At 37.7% G+C, this 21,994-nt stretch overlaps 1 long non-coding RNA gene across 2 annotated transcripts in view; it reads right to left on the reverse strand.

The window, feature by feature from the left end:
• The window catches only part of LOC309634826, a 262,121-nt gene that overhangs the window by 89,049 nt on the left and 151,078 nt on the right, over nt 1-21,994 (reverse strand). For both annotated transcript variants that reach the window (XR_014248448.1, XR_014248449.1), the window contains one exon: nt 17,132-17,311. This is a non-coding gene — a long non-coding RNA (uncharacterized lncRNA). The remainder of the gene's footprint in view (nt 1-17,131; nt 17,312-21,994) is intronic.

The following is a 21,994-nucleotide window of genomic DNA, read 5'->3' on the forward strand; positions in this document are numbered from 1 at the left end:
CTTAGTGTCTTCATCACTGTATCACCTGCACTGTTTTCGTCCTCCTTAAATGTCACAGGAAGAAGGGAGGAAGTGTGAATGCAAAGGGGAACGGAAGGATGAAAGATGGGTGAAAGGACAATGAGAGGACAGATGGAAGAATGGATTTCCTGGTCTAGTGCCTACTTCCCCATAAATTCCTTCTCTCTCCCATCTTTAAAAATATAAAATTACCAACTTCCCTGAACTCTATATACCACCCTGTTTCTTTCCTTCCCCCTCTTAGTAACAGCCTCCACTCACTTTAATACTATTAACACTTTTTTCTTACACTTTTACTGAGTAGTGTGATTATAAAAGTAATAAGTGCTAACTATGACAATTTAGTATGTATCTTCCCAAAGTCTTTATTTTGTTTATACAAATATATAGAGGTTTTTTTAAAGGAAAAGACTATACTTATTTTACTACAACTTTCCCTTCTTTTATTTAATAAAGGGTTGAGGTTATCTTCTGAGAACAAATATACAGATTTACTCCTTTCTTTTTAATAGCTGCATAATATTCCATAGCATGGATGTACTATATTTTATTCAACCCTCTTGATGGGCATTCAGATTGCTTCCAGATTTCCACTATTATAACTGCAATAAACTCACTCGTACATATGTCTTCACATAATCACAGTTTTATTTATGTTGCATAAACTCCCTGTTCAGCCTTAAACTTGCTACAATTAATCTTTTGCCCACTCTCCTAGCTCCAATCACACTGCAACAGCAGATGTCACCCAAAACCCTACCACTAACCCCTTCCTCCCCTGGAGTTCTATAGGTAAAGCACACAAGTAGGAACGATAGCCAAAAGGGAACCAGAATTTGACGATTTCAATAGTTGGATACGCACTCAGTACCTATCCAAGTCAAGTCAGTGAATTCAGCTGAAGCCAGGAGGCCTCAAGGAGGCTGTCAAGAACAGTGAAAGCTCTGGAATTTTACCCAACCTGCAAGCTAATAAGTTAGCCTGCTACAGTGTCATGGATGCTGGCAGAACGTGCAAGATTCTTATGTTAGAGACAAAAGATGTGTTACTTCACTGCATAGCAAACAGCCTGGGCTTCATGGTCATGTGAGTTACTCTTGTCCCCAGGTCCCTTGGGACATCACAAAGCAGTCCAGAAAGATGCTGCTCACACAGTACATTACATCACAGCTGAGGAAACTCAAGCTTAGGGGATCCCAATCTTTAATAAGGGCTGCAAGTAAACCCGCCTGAACTTTGCCCGAAACGGAGACTATCTTTACTGTACTAGGGAATAAAAAAAAAAAAGCTTCCCTTTGCTCCAGAGGAAGGCACTATCTTTATCTTCTAAGGCTTTTCACTATACAAATATCCTTAAAAATATCAGTGCCTCTTCTTGCAAGCGGTGCAGACAGGCCAAAGACTCATGTAAAATTGTCTCCTGTAGAGGTTCCCTCCCTCCCTCTAATTTTAAGATGGCCAGTTTGACAGTACAAAAGCTGACCTAATCTATCACCTCCATGAAGGATCAGGAATAAAGAAAAGAAACAAAGACAGTGGAGGATAGCTGAATTTATCACAAGAAAGCCAACCCTGATCAGATGTGCTTACCACACTAGAGAAAGCAATAACAACAAGAACCAGCCTACACGTAGACTCTAGAAGCACAAGTCCTCCTCAGGCCTGTAGTAGGTTAAATGGTGACCCCCTCCCCCCACCCCCGCAAAAGGCCTGTCCACTTCCTAATCCCTGGAACCTGTGAATGTTACCTTATTTGAAAAAACAGGGTCTCTTCAGATGTAATTAAGCTAAGTTCTGGCCTCCAAAACTGTGAGAATAAATTTCTGGTTTGTTAAGCCACCCAGTTTGTGGTAATGTTATGGTAGCCACACAAAACAACATATTTCTGACAAACATCGTGTCTATTATTTCCCCTAGCTTGGGTTTCTAGGGCCCAATAAATCCAGGCCTTCCTACCATTTTTGAATATTCAGAGCCCAGAATACGTCACACTTTCAGTGGCTACACTTTAAATGCCTTTGGCCACATTTTCCCTCCAGTGTCCCTTTTTCCTCTGCTGTTCTCAGAGTCCTTCCGGGCACACCTAGCTGAATCTTAAAATTAGCTGTTGGCATATTTTTCTTGATTTATGTAGCTCTATTATTGTTGGTTGGATCAGAATGCCTTTCTTCCTTCCTTCCCTGGGACCTTTGCTTTCTGACCCAGAAATGGTTGTTTTCCTAACATCTATCTCCAGATTCCACATTTTTCGATTTCTTATAGAAAGTGATATGAGATGAATGAGTTCCACATTTACCAAAACAAATCCTGTCCGCCTTCCCTTCCCTGGAAAGGGTAATTCTCACATACAAGTACACCATCCATCAGTCCCCTCCCTAATCCATGCCTGAACTCACTGTACTGAAATGCTGTCTGACTCCCATTTAATACATCTCATCATCTCTTTTAAGAGTCCTATCACCATAAATTTCCCAAACATGCTCCCTCATGGCAAGAACCAAATCTGCTTCCCCACATGTACTAACCACAACACCTTAGAACTCCCTTGTTAGTGACTGACGTATTCTCTGCTGACTTTCCCAGCCTTCCAACATCAAATTCTCCAAAACTTATATAACTTCTAGCAGCTGTCCCAGTCACTAAGGGTAGGCTCTCCAATTTTTTTATTATTGATTCCCTGCCTGCAGATTTCAAGAGCATTCTTCAATAGTTTCCTGTGTTCCAGGCTCCCTCTGTGCAGGAGGGGTGGGGGGAAAGGGTTGAGGCGGGGGAGAAGTCCTCCTAGTTCATCCTCTAAAATCTTGAATCTTCTTTCCTAGTTCTAGCTTTCTGAACATTTTGGTATGCATACATTTTCTTTTCCCTTTCATTTGCGACTACCCTGGACTCTAAAATCACAGTTCTTTTCATGAGAGCGTATATCTCTTCATTGTGTCTCGATCAATGCATCTTCTCTGTCATCTTCCACTTTTTCTTGAAGCAAAACCTAAAGCTGTTGTTTCTTGATAAGTGTGTCATTATTCTCAGTCTCTGAATAAACTTGATTCCTGTAGACAATGTTTCATAAACAGGCTTTTTAAATTTTCTCTTAACCCTCGGGTTTGTAAAATTCTTTAAGACTTTTGTCTATCATGGACCCAAGAATACAACATTTTTGCTATAGAATCCCCTTTCCTCCTTATCTCTTTATTAATAAGATTCGACCATACCTCAATGATTAAATCCACAGTCTGAGTTCCTGAAACCCACAACCCACAGTTCAGAGTCAATATGAGAACAGATGGGATTGGAGGGCAGGACAACTCCAGAAGTCTTTGGACAGATCAGAACCCAAGTCCCTCTTTGGCCTGGAATTTGTTAAACTAAGATAAAGAAGAGCAATTTGGGAAAGTAGTCTAGTGCAGCTACCCAGGCCTCACTATGCCCACCTCTGCCTGTGCCTAAATGTGAACTATTTCACATAGCGGTGCTTGCTCATACCCAAGGGATCTAGCTGTTTTATACTTTAAAGGACTGATTTTTCCATCCTAACTGAGAAAAAAGGATAAAGGAGAACATAAAATTGAGTATCAAAATTTATTCCATTCCCAAATCCCAAATGCCTTCTAAAAAAGAAAAAAAAAGAAAAGGCTTATACATTACTTGTACAATCTCTTCCCAATAATCTATACATCAGCAGTATCTATGATGCCAAGTGCCTCAGCTGTGCCAAGAGCTCTGGTCTCTGTAACTCTTTGATCCCAAATACTCTTTCTGATGTAAATGCCCATTTGACCCCATCCACATTTGGTACCCAATATAATTTAGATTCAATGACAAATCTTTGCCCATTTTACCTCCAAAACCCAACAGTGAGATTTTATCTCATCAACAAGCAACAAACTAAAAATATACATAATTGCAAATTGAAAAAAATGCTATGAAAACAATGAATAGAGAGTTGTGGTACAGAATAAAGGAAGGGACCTACTACCATATAACCCAGCAATTCCACTCCTGGGCATATATCTGAAAAAAAACAAAAACACTAATTCGAAAAGATACATGTACCTCAATGTTCATAGCAGCATTAATTACAGTTGCCAAGATACTGAAGCAACCTAAGTGTCCATCAACAGACGAATGGATAAAAAAGATGTGGTATATATTTACAATGGAATACTACTCGGCCATAAAACAGAAGGAGATTTTGCCATTTGCAGCAACACGGATGGACTTGGAAGGCGTTATGCTAAGTGAAATAAGTCAGACAGAGAAAGACAAATACTGTATAATATCACTTATATGTGAAATCTAAAAAATACAACAAACTAGTGAATATAACAAAAAAGAAGCAGACACAGATATAAAAAGCAAACTAGTGGTTACCACTGGAGAGGGGGTGTAGGGGTAATATGGGGTGGGGGAGTGGGAGGTACAAACTATTGCGTGTAAGATAGGCTCAAGGATGTATTGTACAAAATGGAGAATATAGCCAATATTTTGTAATAACTGTAAATGGAAAGTAACCTTTAAAATTATATAAAAAAATAAAAGGAAACTCAGGCAAAGCCTCAGGAGGAAATAGTTAAGCTGAGGACTGAAGAATAAGATAGATCTATAGTCTGAATCCATGTTTATCTCCTTTCTACTTTCACTTATATTTGTACAATATTAAAAATACTTCATTTTTAAATACATTGAAATAGAATACTTTGCCAGTTGGCTTGATCTTTTCTTCTTGGCAACTCAGATTTTACAGAATCACAAATGTAACTTAAAAATAAATACATTTCATAGTTAAATTTTGTGGACTTTTTAATTATTAATTTAATTACACTTAAAATCAAACACTATCTTAAAATCCCCAAATGTAATTCCTTTTCATTAAAAGGCATGTGCTTAACTATCTCAGCCATTATTCGTGAAGTAGGCAAAACACACCAAAGCATCATTCCCTCATGAAATATAAACAAAGGCTGAGATTTAACATTACTTAAGCGACTGAAGACATTTATTAAATATGCACTAGTAAAATCAATGTTAGACATTCTTTAGGTCTTTGCTATGAAAAAGAAAAAAACCCAGATTCACAAATATGTAAAAATAACATGTCAAACATTTGGCTAGAGGGATTACGGTATATAAAAACCCAAACAACATGTTTCTTTAAATTAAAAAAAAATAACTTTGCATGTAAAAGATTTTCCTGATGAGAGGTAATTTGGTTACTAATTATGTAAAAGATTCATAAAGAAGAAAAATGTAGGTGGATTCTGTGCAAGAGAGTAGAAAATGAATTTTCTCTGTCAGGAGCTGCATTCTCAGATTTCACGGGATTGACAGATAGAGCTTGGGTGCTTAGTCTTTTTATCCCTGTAAGTCTACTCAGTGCCAATTTAACAGTCCATTTCCATCAATTAGCTAATTCCAACAGGATAAATTACTAGCAAAAGTGATTCTTATAAATGTATCCCTTTTTGTTTAGAAGTAGATTGAGAACAAAATAAAATAGAGGAAAGAATGGGAGCATATGTCCATCAAAGACTGTACACAAATGTTGACAGCAGCTTTACTTGTGATAGTCAAAAATTAGAAACAACCCAAATGATTAGCAATGGGTAACTGGATAGACAAATGGTGGTATATCCATACAATGGAAAACTGTTCAGCCATAAAAAGGAATGATCTATTGATACAAGCAACAACATGAATGAATCTCAAAATAATTATGCTGAGTGAAAGAATCCAGACCAAAAAAATTACATATTGTATGATTCCATTTTTATAAAATCTAGAAAATGCAAACCAATTTATAGTGACACAAGACAGCAAATCAGTGGTTTCCTGGGAGGTGGGGGAAAATGTCAGGGGTGTGAGGATTAGGAAAATCAGGAAGGAGGGATCACAAAGGGCATAGGAATCTTTAGAGGTGATGATATGTTGATTATTTGATTGTAGTGATGGTTTCACTGATGTACACATATGTCAAAGCTCATCAAATTTTAAATATGTATAGTTTTTTTGTACTTCAATTATTCTTCAAGAAAAATTCTGAGAGTCATACTCTATGAGTAGTAATACTGCAATGGATTATATTGGGATGGGCAGTGAAGTCAGAGAGATTAGTTGGGAGGCTATTCTAAGAATTTAGACAATAAATTTTCTAGGATAGAACTAAAGTACTGGTAGGAAAATTTTTAATTTAAAAAATACATGAAAAAGTGAAAACTCTGAATTGTATATTTTTTTGAATTGTATATTTTTAAATCACTAATTTTGTACTTCAAAGTATTTACAGTCATTTGTTAGTTTAAGAAAATACTTTAATTCAAGATGTTGCCTGATACCAATATCACTGATGAACATAGATGCAAAAATCCTCAACAAAATACTAGCAAACAGAATCCAACAGCACATTAAAAGGATCATACACCATGATCAAGTGGGGTTTATCCCAGGAATGCAAGGATTCTTCAATATATGCAAATCAATCAATGTGACACACCATATTAACAAACTGAAGGATAAAAACCATATGATAATCTCAATAGATGCAGAAAAAGCTTTCAACAAAATTCAACACCTATTTATGATCAAAGTCCTCCAGAAAGTAGGCATAGAGGGAACTTACCTCAACATAATAAAGGCCATATATGACAAACCCACAGCCAGCATCCTTCTCAATGGTGAAAAACTGAAACCATTTCCTCTAAGATCAGGAACAAGACAAGGTTGCCCACTCTCACCACTCTTATTCAACATAGTTTTGGAAGTTTTAGCCACAGCAATCAGAGAAGAAAAAGAAATAAAAGGAATCCAAATCGGAAAAGAAGAAGTAAAACTGTCACTGTTTGCAGATGACATGATACTATGCATAGAGTATCCTAAAGATGCTACCAGAAAACTACTAGAGCTAATCAATGAATTTGGTAAAGTAGCAGGATACAAAATTAATGCACAGAAATCTCTTGCATTCCTATACAATAATGATGAAAAATCTTAAAGAGAAATTAAGGAAACACTCCCATTTACCACTGAAACAGAAAGAATAAAATGCCTAGGAATAAACCTACCTAAGGAGAAAAAAGACCTGTATGCAGAAAACTATAAGACACTGATGAAAGAAATTAAAGATGATACAAACAGATGGAGATATATACCATGTTCTTGGATTGGAAGAATCAACATTGCGAAAATGACTATACTACCCAAAGCAATCTACAGATTCAATGTAATCCTTATCAAACTACCAATGGCATTTTTCACAGAAATAGAACAAAAAAGTTCACAATTTGTAGGGAAACACAAAAGACCCCGAATAGCGAAAGCAATCTTGAGAAAGAAAAATGGAGCTGGAGGAATCAGGCTCCCTGAGTTCAGACTATACTACAAAGCTACAGTAATCAAGACAGTATGGTACTGGCACAAAAGTAGAAATATAGATCAAAGGAACAGGATAGAAAGCACAGAGATAAACCCACACACATATGGTCACCTTATCTTTGATAAAGGAGGCAAGAATATACAATGGAGAAAAGACAGCTTCTTCAATAAGTGGTGCTGGGAAAACTAGACAGCTACATGTAAAAGAATGAAATTAGAACACTCCCTAACACCGTACACAAAAATAAACTCAAAATCGATTAAAGACTTAAATGTAAGGCCAGACACTATAAAAACTCTTAGAGGAAAACATAGGCAGAACACTCTATGACATAAATCATAGCAAGATCCTTTTCTCCTAGAGAAATGGAAATAAAAACAAAAATAAACAAATGGGACCTAATGAAACTTAAAAGCTTTTGCACAGCGAAGGAAACTATAAACAAGACGAAAAGACAACCCTCGGAATGGGAGAAAATATTTGCAAATGAAGCAACTGACAAAGGATTAATCTCCAAATTATACAAGCAGCTCATGCAACTCAATATTAAAAAAACAAACAACCCAATCCAAAAATGGGCTGAAGACCTAAAAAGACATTTCTCCAAAGAAGATATACAGATTGCCAATAAACACATGAAAGGATGCTCAACATCACTAATTATTAGAGAAATGCAAATCAAAACTACAGTGAGGTATCACCTCACACCGGTCAGAATGGCCATCATCAAAAAATCTACAAGCAATAAATGCTGGAGAGGGTGTGGAGAAAAGGGAACCCTCTTGCACTGTTGGTGGGAAAGTAAATTGATACAGCCACTATGGAGAACTGTATGAAGGTTCCTTAAAAAACTAAAAATAGAACTACCATATGCCCTAGCAATCCCACTACTGGGCATACACTCTGAGAAAACCATAATTCAAAAAGAGTCATGTACCACAGTGTTCATTGCAGCACTATTTACAATAGCCAGGATATGGAAGCAACTTAAGTGTCCATCGACAGATGAATGGATAAAGAAGATGCGGCACGTATATACAATGGAATATTACTCAGCCATAAAAAGGAACGAAATTGAGTCATTTGTTGAGACGTGGATGGATCTAGAGACTAGATCTAGAGTCATACAGAGTGAAGTAAGTCAGAAAGAGAAAAACAAATATCGTATATTAACGCATGTATGCAGAACCTACAAAAATGGTACAGATGAGCCGGTTTGCAGGGCAGAAGTTGAGACACAGATGTAGAGAACAGACATATGGACACCAAGGGGGAAAAACTGCAGTGGGGTGGGGATGGTGGTGTGCTGAATTGGGTGATTGGGATTGACATGTATACACTGATGTGTATAAAATTGATGACTAATAAGAACCTGCAGTATAAAAAAACAAACAAACAAGACAACTAATACTAAACTTTCATTGGGTTATTTGTATGGAAATATATTAATATAAATGTTTCAGAAATTATATGAAATTTCTAAAAATCTTATATGTTCTGGTATAATGTTATAAGTCATAATTCTAGTTATTACTTTAAAATGTATATCTCAGAAATAACTAAATTTCCTTGTCAATTGCATTATTATGAACTTTCATCAAATCTTTAACCATGGTCATTTTTAAGTCTTTTGTCATTTACAGACAGTTCTGGGTGTACTCTGATGCTTTTGCAAATATGTTCCTATAAAAGGGTTTCATCTTCAAGGAATTCATGGAAAAGACTCTGACAAGTACAGGTTTCTGGTAACTGACTGTACTGCTGAACTGAATGAATAAGCATTTTCAGAACTCTAATGAAAAACTGATGAACTCATAAAAGTGCTAACAAAAGATCAAGATAAAAAAAAATTAATTACATGGGACTGAGTGAACTGATGAGGATGATTATAATTTTTGTGACTTTCTGTTTGAATTAAAAAAAAATTTTTTTTAATTTAAAAAATTTTAAAAATTAAAGAGTTAAATGTAGACAAATCTAAAAAACTACATGTACAATATAGGAGTTAGGAATGCCTTTTTAATTAAAACTGCAAACCCCAAAGCTATGTAAGAATGTGAAGGTATATTTGAATATATGAAAATTAAAATTTTTGTGTATACAAAAAACTCCACAAATAAAGTCAATTATCAAAGGTTAAAAAAAAAAAATGTTGCCTGATAGACATCTGTTGTGAACTTGCTTAATGAAAACATAAGGCAAATGTGTAACTTACATATTAACCATTTATTGCTAATTTGAACATAATTTACTTCCAAGGAGGCGTTAAGGGAGAGGTATGCTAATTATTGGTATAAAATGTAGGTATATAAACTTTGAAGGTATTGACAATTTATTCTCTTAATATTTAAAATATTCCTGTCACTCTTAATACTATGAGATCATAGATGAATTTTAGATGACAGTATGCCCTGTCCTTGTCCAGATTATCCCAAATTCCATGTTAGTAACCTCTTAAATATTTATATGTCATGTCTAAGTTTGGCAATGTGGTAAGTGCAAGATTAACTGAATGTACTACAAGAATATTTTCTAGAGTTTAACATCCTATAGCTTTACAGCCAAAAATAAGGTAGGCTATATTTGTTGGCATATTCTGGGACAAATCAAGTGTTCCTCCAAATAGATTCAAAGCTATTTCTTGATAAGGAAGTTAATCATGTTCACCAACCAGTCCTGTGGACCCTGTTTTGCAGAGATGGATTCATCTGGTAAGAATGAAGATTTCTCAGTGAAATACACTCTCTCTATCTGATTGTTTGGTCTACAAAATATATGGGTCTTTTTCAGTAGGCACCTCAGAACACCAGTGCTCCAATAACACCTGAGAAAGATGGACCTTTATTGTTTAGTACCAGGTCCTCTTCAAAGCCAGCAACACAAAAGGAAAAGAATATAAAGAACTATCCATCCATTTCTCTACAACTATCTTCATACCAGGTAGGTTACTATTAAGCTCCACACATGGTAGTCTCTAGGACTGATCCCCATAAGAAACATCTTCAACAAATTACATTTTAATGTTATGCTCTCAGTTTTTGTCTAATATAAGAAATGGCCACGTGAAAGAAGTTTCTAAATTTTCTATATACCATTAGAAAAAGCTTTATGTTGTCCACTGTATTTCAAAAATATTAACTTCACTGTCCCTATAAAAGGATCCATTTCTATTAAAGTTTACTATTAGGAAGAAGTTTGTGTCTAGAAGAAATATGTAATCTATCAGGGTATTCTTTCTTTCTTGCCTTATAGATTTTCCCTGGTTCCTGGAACCTCCTCAAACCTCGGGCTCCGTCTTGATAGAACCCACCAGGCTGGGCATCTTGAACATATCTTAGACCCTTCACTCCTCAAAATATCACCTTTGGACAGTTCTAAAGCCCCTTTTTCCTTTACCTCATTTTCTTCTTCCTCTTCTGCAAAGCACTAGTTACCAAAGAAAGTAGGCAGCACCAAAAAATGAGGGAAAACAATTAAATCCATGTTTAAAATTAAAAATAAAAGCAGACCATGCTGAATCAAACTGTTTCTGTTGGGTAGTTTTGCGGTAAACCCAAAGGGTCATGATATATTAAAAATCAGTATTCAGGTAAAAATCCCAAGACAAATATTGCATATCATACTGCTATTTACCAAGAACAAGTGACCTATTTCATCTAAATTGGAAAGAGAAAAAGACTAAACATTTGGGTGAATATTTTAACAATACTGATTCTGCTTTGGTCAGTGGAAGTTAACAAGTGAGTCTGCTACTGAAATATTTTTGAATAGAAAATCTGCTTTTTCTTATTCCCACTTAATAAACACTGAATGACTTTTTTAGATCTCAGTATGAAAGGACATCAAATTACTAGCCTGACCAGAAGGCTCAAATGTCTCTGTTCAGCCCTGCTTGACCCATATTCAAACACTTACCCTTCAGAAGTGGAATGGGACTGGGGAATCCTTCAGCTCCTCTGAAGTTAGAGTAGACCACTAGGGATCTTGTCACACTTAATGCAGGACCCACCATCAATCAGGTAGTGCTGGTAAGAGGTAGCCACAGCTCTGTATCGGGCCTTATGATCTCATGGTGGTTCAAAAACTATGAATAGATGCCCAGGACTCCATTTGCCCAAAGCATGCTGGCAAAATGAGCAGTGCCAGCTCTTCCAGCCTGCACCTCCTGGAGACCAGTTAAAGGAGTATCTTCCATAGACATGGGAGAACTGGGGAAAGAAGTAACAACCTCAGCAGCCTAAGGCCCTCCTCCATCTCCCACCACATCAACTTTGAGCCCAAAATATTTTAAATGTGTCCTATATCATCTGTTCAAGCTTCTGTCCAAAAAGACTCATCTGTACACACACACACACACACACACGCACGCACACACGCACATCATTTCATTTTTGAATGAAAAAGAAAATAGAAAGAGACAAGGTAGTAGAGTAGAATGGACTCTGAAATAGAAGAAAATTGGTTCTTGTCCTGGTTCTGCCACCAATGAAGCCATTGAAACTCTATGAGCCCCAATGTCCTCTCCTACACAACAGAAAAGTAATCTTTAAGATCCCTTGAGGGTTAATAATCTAGAATCAGTGTAAAATGACACTGCCTATGAAAAGGACAGACGAGGAAGAGAAAAGAGTACAAGTGCAGGACTTGGCCTCTGGCCTGCATAACCCAAGCTCCTGTTGACCTCTGGCCTTCAGCTGCTCATCATGGCTAAACCCAAAGCCTTTGGTCATTCAGGACCACCACCTTCTGCAGTCATTTACTTCTTTGGATTCAAGTTTTCACTCTAAGGATTCCTCTTAATTTTTTGCTGTCTCAGACATGCATTCAAATTACATTTTGTATATTTTTATCCAGTGTTTACAGCACTTTATAGTTGAAGAGTTTTTCAAGCTGTTTCATTATATTGCCAGAATTAGAAGTTATTGTTCACTTTCTCAAAATATTTATTCAGTGGTTATGGTTATAAAATCATAGGAAACAATACAATGGTCAGCAACCAAGTCAATTCATCTCTGTAGCACAGTGATCCAGACATTTGCAACATCAAGACTGAAAAAATAACTGTCCAATGTCAAGGGATAAATCTGAGCACATCTACCCTGGTAGTTAAGTCCATATACATTTAGTACTTAGTACTACTTAACATCTATCTGAGATATTTAATTTAAGCTACAGTGATAATCTAGCCAAAAAGAATTAATCAGATTTTTCACCAAAATTGACACTCAGAATTTAATTTTAACAGATGAGCAAAATTAATTTGTTCATCTGAAAGCACAAAGAAGGCTTCAACAGTATTACACATCAAGAGTGGGGACCAAACCCTGCCTTGGCCAGGTCAGCTCTTCTCACCCCAGGTTCCTGGAAGAGCTACCACGTAAGGTCACGGCTCATGGAAAATCCACTTGCCACCGTCTGGTTAGCTGGGGGCACAGGCCTTCCAGCACAGGCATCTGTGATAAATCTAGACTGCAGCGCCTAGCCTAGGCCTTGAGTCAGAGCAGAGCCTCTCTGTCGCTATTAAATCTCAGTATTCTCACCAAGCACAGCCTGAAACAACGAGAATTCCCAAGCACCTAAGTGCTTTTGTGAGAGGGGAAAAAAGCACAATAGTAAGGCCCAAAGGAGTCCATGATTCATCTTAAGTATCCTCTCAGGCCTGGAGGCAAGAAGAAAAGAAGGGAGGCATCCCTTTCAATACTTTCAATACTGTTTGCCTGGCTCCCCTACTAAATGCAGCCCAATCAGAGTCCTGAAATCTGGTCAGAGTATCACTTCCTTTGGGGGATATGAAGAAATAGAAAAGAGGTAAAAGGAAGGAGGGACTTCCTGCCATTCACATATCCAAATGTTTTATTCAATTCCCCTTGAAATAGAAACCTACTGTCCTGGCATTCAGAAAAAACATGCCATTGTGTTAAAAAAAATAATAATTATAATTATATATATATATATATATATATATATATATGGTTTTATATATAAACACTGTCATATACACAAAAATTATGTGTTTATATATATGCATATATATAAAAAGATTTATAACAAAGGCAACACTTTGCTAAATGGGCTGATTCTTAAAATGATAAGAATCTGTATATATATCTCTTCTACAAGTTTTTGTGAGGAACCATTTTATACGTACCGATATAAACAAACCATATAAGCAAACCATCATTGGAGCTAAAAATGCAGAAATGGCCTTATTATACAGATAGTACATCAGACTCACTAAAATAAGAGACAACGTGTAAAACACTTTGAGTTTCTGTAAAATAAATATAATACTGAAATAAACAATATCAAAAATAAGATGAAAAATGATTTGAAATTTGAAATAAGATTGTCAGATTAAAAAATGTGCATTTTTGAATAATCTTGTGTCTAGTTGTTAAAAGTAATGTATTATATGGCAATTTGGAACATGTTTCTAACCAAATGAAGTTCTATTTATAGGTAGTCAGGTTCATGTGCATGCATGTATTTTAATATTTTAGAATAATACTGTCCTTTCTGGTAACACTAGAAATAAAAATACTGAAATTATTCCATAAAACAGATGCCTTCTCTTAAAACTTGCCTTTGTAACAGGCCACTAATTCATGATCTGACACCTTCAATATATTTTGAAAGAGGATAACAATAATAACTACTACTTATTAAACATCTAACGTGTTCTAAGCACTTTATATACTTTTTAAAAATAGCTCTATTAGGGCTTCCCTGGTGGCGCAGTGCTTGAGAATCTGCCTGCCAATGCAGGGGACACGGGTACGAGCCCTGGTCTGGGAAGATCCCACATGCCGCGGAGCAACTAGGCCCGTGAGCCACAACTACTGAGCGTGCGCGTCTGGAGCCTGTGCTCCGCAACAAGGGAGGCAGCGATAGTGAGAGGCCCACGCACCGCGATGAAGAGTGGCCCCCGCTTGCCGCAACTAGAGAAAGCCCTCGCACAGAAACGAAGACCCAACACAGCCAAAAATAAATTATAAATTTACCAAAAAAAAAAAAAATATATATATATATATTTTAAAAATAGCTCTATTAGATGGGCAGAATCATCCACATTTTACAGAAGAGGCGACAGAGGTTCAGAGAAGTACCTAATGCAGCATCCCCAGTGGGAGCTGGGATTGGAGCCAGTCTGTGTCACTACAGTCATGTGACGACTTGGCTCTACCCCAGTCACCTGTTAATACTGTTTCACGAAGTTGCAGTGACTCCCCTGAGTTGCCTTGGAGGAAAAGACGCAAAATTTCTGAGCAGGCAATGCCCAAGCTGCCCCATCCCGGCATCAATTCAAGCAGCCTTCAAAGAATATTGAGCCCCAGTGCTCTGCACACCCCATTCTGACCTGAGCGTTCCCAAACCCAAGGCCTGACCTGCAGTCAGAGGTTGCTATGGCTCCTCCACCCACACCCGCTTCATCCATCCATTCCTTGAACAAACATTTGTGAACTCATGTGTGTGCCAAGCACTGCTAAGCAAGGAAATTTAAAAATAAGTAAGACAATAAGGTTAAGTTGTTTGTTAGAGATTTTTCTTATTTCCTGAACTAAGTTTGTATTGCTATAAACTTCCTCTTAGAACTGCTTTGCAGCATTCCATAGGTTTTGAATTGTCGTGTTTTCCTTCAAGAAGAATACAAATAACAAATGTTGATGAGGATGTAGAGAAAAGGGAACCCTCGTACACTGTTGGTGGGAATGTAAATTGGTGCAGCCACTATGGGAAACAGTATGGAGGTTCCTGAAAAAATTAAACAAAGAACTACCATATGACCCAGCAATTCCACTCCTGGGTATATATCGGAAGGAAACAAAAACACTAACTTGAAAAGATACATACACTCCAATGTTCATAGCAGCATTAATTACAATTGCCAAGATATGGAAGCAATCTAAATGTCCATCAACAGATGAATGGATAAAGAAGCTGAGGTATACATATAAAGGAATACCACTCAGCCATAAAAAAAAGAAGAAAATCTTGCCATTTGCAACAATATGGATAGACTTGGAGGGTATTATGCTAAGTGAAATAAGTCAGACAAAGACAAATACTGTATAATATCACCTATATGTGGAATCTAAAAAATACAACAAACTAGTGAATATAACAAAAATAGAAACAGACTCACCGATATAGAGAACAAACTAGTGGTTCTAGTTTGGGAAGGAGGAGAGGGAAGGAGGGAGGGACAATACAGGGGTAAGACAATATAGGGTAGGGGATTAAGGGATAAAACTATTATGGATAAAATAAACTACAAGAATATATTGTACAACACAGGGAATATAGCCAATATTCTATAATAAATATAATTGGAGTATAACCTTTAAAAATTGTGAATCACTATATTGAACACCTGTAGCTTATCCAATATTGTACATCAACTATACTTCAATTTAAAAGAATAAGTAAAACATAGACAAGCCCTTCAAACATTTATATGCACTCAGACCAGGAATCTGAAACTCAAGTGCCTTTGAAGTCCAGGTAGATAATAAAAATGATTGAAGCCGGCCAGATATAAGCAGTAAGGAGTGCTGAAACATGGGGTGATAAGGCACCCCAGAAATTAAACACTACAAGAAGCTGCTACCACCCATGTGACTGAGAGCAAAGGAAGGCGGTGTTACTACAGCCCCAGAGCCTGGACCTGGGGGTGGGAGCTGGACCTGCAATGAGGGACGCCAGCAGTGCCTGGAACTACAAAGGAGACAAAACCAATGGCTTTTTCTCTCCCACCTCCCTCAACTTCCTCCCATTGGCCAAGCCTTACCAGAAGCCAGTGATTAAGGAAGTCTGAGCAGGTGGGGGCCCTGGGACACAGAGCAGAGCTGGGGAAGGGCACGGGATGGCTGTGACCACACACAGGCCAGTGACCCGTACAATCCAGACTCACTGTAGGATTCTTGATTCCCAGACCCTGCAAGCGCTCCTTGTCCTGCCACGCGATCAATTTCCCTACCTACATCCCGACACCCAGCCTTGCAGTGCCTTTGTTTGCCGCAGATGTCATAGCTTAATGACCCCTTGTTCCAATCATAAAACCCTCCTTTGTTTGACCCGCTTCACTCTGCGGAACTCACATGGCTCCAAACCCCAGTTCCGCCTTGCCATCTACTCCCAGAAGGCCCTCCTTCTCGGTAAGCCATGCCTACGAGTTTTTCAATCAAGTTTTAAATTGTTGGCCGTGGCGACTGTCACAGCTCCATGCTAGTTCTCAGCATGCCGCCAGCAGGCATCGCTCAGAGGCTGACATCTTGGTAATATTCTTAAGTAACTGAAAAAAAATTAATGCTTCCTCTCTCTAACCATGGCATAGTAAGGGAAAAAAACAGTGGCACAATACAACCATTTGCATTTAATGAATAATTTATTTACTTTTGAAACTAGATTAGAATCTGGACTGCAATAAATCTACTAATTACACATGAAAATAAGGCTCATTCACTTCTTCAAAATTGTTCCAAACTGCTTAGCACAATTTCCATCTGAACTTTGACCTTTGATCTTACATTGAATAGCACTGATGGATCCTCCAAGCAAGAAATATCACATTATTTTACATTAATAAATGCAAAACCAAGAAGGAAAATGTGGACATTACATTTTTTCAAAGTCTATTGAATCAGAAATCAAAAAGCTTATTAACAAGTATTTTCAAATTTCACACATGAAAATGCTACCATCCAATATCTTTTTATAAGGAAAAAAAATGTGTTTTTTTCTTACCTTGAGGAATACGAAATCAATTCCTTCTTAATTGTCCCTTTCATGGGATGTTCACTTCCTAACAACAGCACTCCAAGCATAGCCCACTTCTTCAAACTCCAATTTTATAGCTTTCCAATTTTTAATTACTTTTGGGTTTGTTGAAATAAAAACTGCTTCACAGGTGCACTGCAATTGTGCCTAGTAGAAAAAGAACATGGACAGAATTATCAGACTGCATATGTCATCAACAAAATTTGTAGCTCATTGACAACTGAGAAAAACTGAAACTGAGGCAGTCACCTACAAATTTAAGAAATTAGTATTAAGTGACTTCTTGCATTTATAGGTCTTAGCTGATATTTTTGGAAGCTCACTCTTAGAAGATAATTATTCAATGGCATTTAAATTCCTTAATAAACTCGTGATTATGGTGTTTGGAACTCCAATGATATAACTACAAATTAAATGTAAGTTCCCTTGATATCACACATATTTTAATACATAATAGTTCAATGAGATAACATAGTAAAAATGCTTCAGTTTGTTCCAATGAAGGCAAATCCACCAAATGTATTGATTTTTCTCCCTGAGTTAGAAGGATGTTAGTCATCCTTCTAGCACTTCTGCAGTCCCTCTGAGGAACAAAGGTTTTCTCGGTGAGAGACCTGTTACATGTCATCGTGTGCCCTACCTGTTGGGAAGACATTCACCCTACTCTGAATCATCCAAGAGAGCATTGCTCCAAGTGCATTCTGCAGAACCCTGGTGCCTCAGGATGTTAACAGTTATTTTACTTATCCTCATACATGCACACATAAAGAAGTGTAGTCAAATAATTTTGAGAAATGCTGGATCAAATAAAGCTACAATGGATTTTTTTTTTTCCTGCAGGACTGCTCAGAGAATTTAATATGCTACTGTGTACTATGAGTGTTCACCAATAGAATATAATCAGCTTTGTTAATCATTAAGAACATGTAAACATAGACCTTTTATCACAAAGCAGCTCTTAGGACTAATGTGCTATGGAAACATACTTTGGCAAATGATGCTCTAAGGCCTTCTTCGAGGAAGATCTGCTCCATAATGCAGGAGAAAGATGCTCACACAAAAATAATGGAAGCCAACCAAGAGACACACCAAGCAAAGGGAAGCATGAGAAGCATGATCAGGCCCGGAAGTAAACAGGGGCACATTAGGAATATTGAATAAGAGTTACCATTTATTTACTCCCTCCTACATGCTCAGCATTTTGTGTTATCCCTTTTTTTAAAATTGAGGTATAATGACATATAACATTCTATTAGTTTCAGGTGTATAACATAATGATTCAATATTTGTATACATTGCAAAACGATCACCACAATACATCACCATGTGTTACAGAATTTTTTTTCCTCGTGATGAGAACTTTTTAGATCTACCCTCTTAGTGACTTTCAAATACACAATATAGTATTATTAACTATAGTCATAGTCACCGCGCTGTACATTACATCCCCATGACTTGTTTATTTTATAACTGGAAGTGTGTACTTTTTGACCCCCTTCACCCATCTCGCCCACCCTGTGTGTTATCCTAATCAGTACTTTCAACGACACTTTAGTGTAAATCACATCTCCATTTTAAAGATAAGAAAACTAGAGTTTAGAAAGATTAAGTGGATTGCCCAAAATTACACAGCTCTCAGGTGGCACCTGGAAATCAACACTACTGTGTGAATGGACTCCAGTGTGCCTTCTCCTCTGTGCTACACTGCCAGCCAAAAAATCATAGGAGGCAGAATGAAGTAGTAAGTGGTGGTAAAGAAGCAAAAAGAAAGACCACTTGCCGTACAGATGTACTTCCCAGAGTCTGCTGCCCTGAGGAAAAGTTGATTTCTCAAAAACAAATGTAAATTGCTTATGGTGGAAGCTGTTTTCAAGGCTGCCCTTCAGGGCTGTGCCTCACAGTGGCTGCAGGGACGTGAACTGAGGTCACTGAGACCTCTTCATCACAGCCATAGGCTACGCGATACCCTGGTCAGATCCTACGCCAGTCAACCTCACAGGATGCAGCTGGCTGGGATAGTCCAGTAGTGTGCTGAAACTGGCCCTTTCCTGCTCACAGAAGCCTTTTTTTTTTTTTTCTGTTTTAAAATTTAGAACTTATTTTAAAAAAGAAAAAGTTTAAAGACAGACTATTATATTAAACCTAAAACAAAAATTTTAACCAGCATTACTAAGTATTATTTTTTTAATGTGGTAGACAATTAGTACAAGAAATAGTAGCAACTACTAGGACTTTATTAAAACTTGAACATTTTAATTATTTCCCAGGAGCCAATTTTGTGTATCTCTTCCCAACGCCACGTTCACTGATGCCAGGTTGGTAGCTTGACATTGGCCGTGGTGGGAGTATTTAATTTACACAATGGAAATTGGCAAACACTACATAGGAGGGAATGTGTGGTGGAATTTTTTCCAGAGAGCCAGTGTATTCATATACTGCTGAGTCTTAACCAAAAGGTAGAAGTGGAAGAGATTAAAAAGTGGCAGGATTTCCAGCTAAACAAAATACCATCTTAATTATCCTCCTTAATGTCAATTCGAATATTAATAATCTGTATACATCTGTGCTAATGGAAACCAGTGTCATGTATAATGAGAGATTTGATTTTTTTTCTGATGTCCTCTAATAAGCTGTACAATGTAGGACAAAGCAGAGAACTACCTGAACGGTAGAACTCCCTGACCCCATCCCGTCCTGGTATCACACTGCCCAGGCCCTGGAGAGTCAGGGTTACTTGTTCTAGCCCTCAGCCCAGTGCAAATGGGACTAGGTCTCACTTCCCTTACCCACATATATCAATGGAGCCCAAGCTGCAACACTGGCTCCCCCAAAGCTCAAGAGGAGCAGGAGTGAAGATATAGAGATGCACAGGCTATTTCCAATATTCAAAAGGTCTAACATAAATAACATTAATTTCTAATAAAACCACACAGCCTAAGTAAATCTTTAAATTTTCACATTCGCTGTTGTTGTTTTGCTTTTGCTTATAACAATTCAATCTGGTCATTGTAGTTATCTCAAACTGCTCCAATCTTCCTAATTGAAAACCAAGTTTGAGAAATTTTTTAAAAGTAGACAATGAGCTAATTATGCCATAAATGGTCTTTGTGTGATAAAGTCTCCTAAACTGGAATGAAAAATTGAAGAACCATTGAACATATATATTAATATTTGAAAGATAAAACTTGTTCTTTGAGCAAATTAGACTCGCTCAGAGGAAGAGATTCCCACCAGACGTTGACAAGCCAGATGATGCATCCCATTTTCCTCCCGGTAATCCTCTTGAACAGAGGCTTTTCATGCTGGAATCCTCAGCTCCTGCCACTACTCAGTGATAGTAAGAGCCCAGAGTCTTAGAAAGGAAACTTTTCACAGAGGAAGATGGACATGCTACACCTAATAACTCACAGACCACCTGCCCCACACCCTACCATCCCCACTCTCCCCAGTGAACTACTGGAGCCATCCAAGATCTTCCCTGAGGACAGCACGAGGAAAGCTGTAAACCACGCCTAAGGAGTGTTGCCTAAAAGAAAACCAGCCTGAACCCCTGCCCAGCTCTCCTGTACATAAACCATCAACAGATGGAGCCCTCTGCTAATTCAACAATCCTCCCAGGCCCGGTTTCAGTGGCCTGTGATCATTGCAGTCTTGATTTCAGGCTCATGATGAATTCTGATCATTGTTAAGATTAGCTCATTATTGTATTTTGTACGGAAGCATGCAGGAACTATATTTCTACAAAAGTTGAGTTTTGTTAGAGACAACATTTGATGTATTGCTCTTATATTGTCAAGTGTGTGAGAATGGTGTTTTCATTCATTCATTCCATGAATATTAAGACCTGCATGGGTTACAAGAAACATGACATCTGTTCATTCTCTATAAATTCAACCTAACATTGATTTAGGGCTCCATCTCATCAGGCCATAGGGAAATTCAGTAATAAGTAGGAGTTCCTCAATCCCCAAATTCAGGGTCCTATAAATGTTCAAGAGTTTATGCAATTTCAAAGGAAGAGAAAGCATGAGGCAGGGGGGCGTGTATCTCTGGTCATTGCTCATCTCCTTGGCCAAGTTACTAAAATGTGCCTTATTGGGTCCTTCTCTGCTCCCTCTAAACAAAACATGGGGTACAGGAATCATCTGTGAGACTGGAAACCTCCTAAGGCCCATCTGGTCTTACCTCCCTAGAGGGGGCAGCATGCAGCCATCCTTCTCTGGGGTGTTGCCAGGAACACAGCCAAATTCCCTGCTTCTCTGGGAAGCATAGGCCTCTCTCTCCTCAACTCTGGGGAAGTTCCTTTTTACGACAGATAAAATGCTTTTCCCTTCCTATTTCCCTTAAAGCAATAGTCATCGATCTTAGCGATACATCGGAATCACCTGGAGAACTGTAAAAAAAAAAAAAAAAATACTAATTCCTGTTTCTCACCTCCAGAGATACTGACCTAAATGGTGCACAGTGTGGCTGGGAGAATGAGTATTTTAAAACTCCCCCGGTGATTGTAAGGTGCAGCCAAGGTTGAGAATTATCCCTTTTCTCATGACTTTCCCATCAAGGGCTCCTCTCCCCTCAGTGGGCTTGGCATTTGGAAGCACAAGCCAGACAAGATAAGGGTCTTGTCTTCTTTCCACCCTGAGAGTATGCTACTACCTACCTGATTAGGCAAAAGGGAAATACAGGGAGTAAAAAATATATATATCATCTTTATATTATATAACCTTGTGAATTAAAATATATGCAATGCAGTGTACAAAGACAGTCCTTTCCACAAACCAGTTTGAGTTCTCACTTGAATCAGAGAGGACATTTCTTTTCAAGTATTTT

The sequence above is a fragment of the Balaenoptera borealis genome, assembly GCF_965194805.1.
Source record: "Balaenoptera borealis genome assembly, chromosome: 9".
NCBI lineage: Eukaryota > Metazoa > Chordata > Mammalia > Artiodactyla > Balaenopteridae > Balaenoptera > Balaenoptera borealis.